The sequence below is a fragment of the Lonchura striata genome, chromosome 33, assembly GCF_050655825.1.
Source record: "Lonchura striata isolate lonStrDom1 chromosome 33, ASM5065582v1, whole genome shotgun sequence".
NCBI classification, from domain to species: Eukaryota; Metazoa; Chordata; class Aves; order Passeriformes; family Estrildidae; genus Lonchura; species Lonchura striata.
In genome coordinates this window covers 3,858,345-3,862,500 of record NC_140735.1, presented here as the reverse complement: position 1 = coordinate 3,862,500, position 4,156 = coordinate 3,858,345, and positions in this window count along the sequence as shown.

Below are 4,156 nucleotides of genomic sequence, written 5' to 3'. Positions count from 1 at the left end.
CACTGAAATTCCGTTCGGCCGGGTAGGGCTGCGCGGCACCCCGGGCGGAGGGGGCTGCTGACGCTGCTTCGACGGCAGGCTGACGCAGGCTGCCTGTCAGCTTGGTCTGGGATCGCTCTGGGTACCAGAGGGAAAGAAATAAAGTTCGCCAAGAAAATTCCTTTTCCGGATCAGTTTCTTGCGCCGAGGGAACAGAAGAGTCGTTCTCTTCGAGAAGGGAGGAAAGGGGAAGCGCGGGAAATGAAACCCGAACCCCAAACCAGACCAAGGGGAACCAAGCCACAAAAAACAAAGGGATAACCCCGTAACTCCTAAAACAAACCCAGAAAACTCGAACCAAAAGTCCCGCAACGCACATTCCCCCACCCCCCACAAAAACCCACACCGAGCCCCCCCCCTCGCGCCCGCCCCCCCCACCCCCACCAGGCAAAAAAAGGTAAAGCCGGCCATTGAGAAACGCTCTACTACCCGGGTATGGGGAAATACCTCTTGCCATGGCCCCGGAATAGACTTTTCCTCCGGGCGCCGGGGTAGACCCGTTGTCCGGCCCCCCGGGCTACACCTGGTATCCCGGAGCCGGGGTAAACCTTGTACCCGGCGGCCGGGGTAGACCTGGTATCCAGGAGCCGGGGTAGACCTTGTACCCGGCGGCCGGGGTAGACCTGGTATCCCGGAGACGGGGTAGACCTTGTACCCGGCGGCCGGGGTAGACCTGGTATCCAGGAGCCGGGGTAGACCTTGTACCCGGCGGCCGGGGTAGACCTGGTATCCAGGAGCCGGGGTAGACCTTGTACCCGGCGGCCGGGGTAGACCTGGTATCCAGGAGCCGGGGTAGACCTTGTACCCGGCGGCCGGGGTAGACCTGGTATCCAGGAGACGGGGTATACCTTGTACCCGGCGGCCGGGGTAGACCTGGTATCCAGGAGCCGGGGTAGACCTTGTACCCGGCGGCCGGGGTAGACCTGGTATCCAGGAGACGTGGTATACCTTGTACCCGGCGGCCGGGGTAGACCTGGTATCCCGGAGCCGGGGTAGACCTTGTACCCGGCGGCCGGGGTAGACCTGGTATCCAGGAGCCGGGGTAGACCTTGTACCCGGCGGCCGGGGTAGACCTGGTATCCAGGAGACGTGGTATACCTTGTACCCGGCGGCCGGGGTAGACCTGGTATCCCGGAGCCGGGCTAGACCTTGTACCCGGCGGCCGGGGTAGACCTGGTATCCAGGAGCCGGGGTAGACCTTGTACCCGGCGGCCGGGGTAGACCTGGTATCCAGGAGCCGGGGTAGACCTTGTACCCGGCGGCCGGGGTAGACCTGGTATCCAGGAGCCGGGGTAGACCTTGTACCCGGCGGCCGGGGTAGACCTGGTATCCAGGAGACGGGGTAGACCTTGTACCCGGCGGCCGGGGTAGACCTGGTATCCCGGAGACGGGGTAGACCTTGTACCCGGCGGCCGGGGTAGACCTGGTATCCCGTAGACGGGGTAGACCTTGTACCCGGCGGCCGGGGTAGACCTGGTATCCCGGAGACGGGGTAGACCTTGTACCCGGCGGCCGGGGTAGACCTGGTATCCCGGAGACGGGGTAGACCTTGTACCCGGCGGCCGGGGTAGACCTGGTATCCCGGAGACCGGGTAGACCTTGTACCCGGCGGCCGGGGTAGACCTGGTATCCAGGAGCCGGGGTAGACCTTGTACCCGGCGGCCGGGGTAGACCTGGTATCCAGGAGACGGGGTAGACCTTGTACCCGGCGGCCGGGGTAGACCTGGTATCCAGGAGCCGGGGTAGACCTTGTACCCGGCGGCCGGGGTAGACCTGGTATCCAGGAGACGGGGTAGACCTTGTACCCGGCGGCCGGGGTAGACCTGGTATCCCGGAGCCGGGGTAGACCTTGTACCCGGCGGCCGGGGTAGACCTGGTATCCCGGAGACGGGGTAGACCTTGTACCCGGCGGCCGGGGTAGACCTGGTATCCAGGAGCCGGGGTAGACCTTGTACCCGGCGGCCGGGGTAGACCTGGTATCCAGGAGACGGGGTATACCTTGTACCCGGCGGCCGGGGTAGACCTGGTATCCCGGAGACGGGGTAGACCTTGTACCCGGCGGCCGGGGTAGACCTGGTATCCCGGAGCCGGGGTAGACCTTGTACCCGGCGGCCGGGGTAGACCTGGTATCCAGGAGACGGGGTAGACCTTGTACCCGGCGGCCGGGGTAGACCTGGTATCCCGGAGACGGGGTAGACCTTGTACCCGGCGGCCGGGGTAGACCTGGTATCCCGGAGACGGGGTAGACCTTGTACCCGGCGGCCGGGGTAGACCTGGTATCCAGGAGCCGGGGTAGACCTTGTACCCGGCGGCCGGGGTAGACCTGGTATCCAGGAGCCGGGGTAGACCTTGTACCCGGCGGCCGGGGTAGACCTGGTATCCCGGAGACGGGGTAGACCTTGTACCCGGCGGCCGGGGTAGACCTGGTATCCCGGAGCCGGGGTAGACCTTGTACCCGGCGGCCGGGGTAGACCTGGTATCCAGGAGCCGGGGTAGACCTTGTACCCGGCGGCCGGGGTAGACCTGGTATCCAGGAGCCGGGGTAGACCTTGTACCCGGCGGCCGGGGTAGACCTGGTATCCAGGAGCCGGGGTAGACCTTGTACCCGGCGGCCGGGGTAGACCTGGTATCCAGGAGACGGGGTAGACCTTGTACCCGGCGGCCGGGGTAGACCTGGTATCCAGGAGCCGGGGTAGACCTTGTACCCGGCGGCCGGGGTAGACCTGGTATCCCGGAGACGGGGTAGACCTTGTACCCGGCGGCCGGGGTAGACCTGGTATCCCGGAGACGGGGTAGACCTTGTACCCGGCGGCCGGGGTAGACCTGGTATCCCGGAGACGGGGTAGACCTTGTACCCGGCGGCCGGGGTAGACCTGGTATCCAGGAGCCGGGGTAGACCTTGTACCCGGCGGCCGGGGTAGACCTGGTATCCAGGAGACGGGGTAGACCTTGTACCCGGCGGCCGGGGTAGACCTGGTATCCAGGAGCCGGGGTAGACCTTGTACCCGGCGGCCGGGGTAGACCTGGTATCCCGGAGCCGGGGTAGACCTTGTACCCGGCGGCCGGGGTAGACCTGGTATCCCGGAGCCGGGGTAGACCTTGTACCCGGCGGCCGGGGTAGACCTGGTATCCCGGAGCCGGGGTAGACCTTGTACCCGGCGGCCGGGGTAGACCTGGTATCCCGGAGACGGGGTAGACCTTGTACCCGGCGGCCGGGGTAGACCTGGTATCCCGGAGACGGGGTAGACCTTGTACCCGGCGGCCGGGGTAGACCTGGTATCCCGGAGACGGGGTAGACCTTGTACCCGGCGGCCGGGGTAGACCTGGTACCCCGGAGACGGGGTAGACCTTGTACCCGGCGGCCGGGGTAGACCTGGTATCCAGGAGACGGGGTAGACCTTGTACCCGGCGGCCGGGGTAGACCTGGTACCCCGGAGACGGGGTAGACCTTGTACCCGGCGGCCGGGGTAGACCTGGTATCCAGGAGACGGGGTAGACCTTGTACCCGGCGGCCGGGGTAGACCTGGTATCCCGGAGCCGGGGTAGACCTTGTACCCGGCGGCCGGGGTAGACCTTGTACCCGGCGGCCGGGGTAGACCTGGTATCCCGGAGACGGGGTAGACCTTGTACCCGGCGGCCGGGGTAGACCTGGTATCCCGGAGCCGGGGTAGACCTGGTCTCCGTCCGCCCGGGTAGACCTGGTGTCGCGGCCGCCTGCGGAAGTTCACCAAGGGGTCGCTGTTCCAGGCTGCCTCCGGCTATGTCGACGTAGCGGTCGGCCTGCGCTGGCGCACCCTCCCGGTCGACTTCCACTCGTCTCCTTGGAGGCGTCGGCGGCCTTGGACTTATCTTTCCGTATATTGGGAGCGAGGTGACGGGCCGCGTCCCCGCAGGTTTCCAGGGTGCCTGCGTCGCAAGGCGGAGGATAGGGCGGCCGCGCCGCGCGGTCGTCGGGGCAGAGCGAGTGCCGCCTAGGCCGGGTGAGCCGCGTGGCTTGGTCCCGGTTCCCGTCCTGCCCAGGGCGCTCTTTCGGGGGGAGAGCTGCCCGAGAAGCCAGAGAGAAGAGAATGGGCAGTGTGAAGGGCCACCAGAGAGAGAGCCGAGAGCCGAGAGAGAC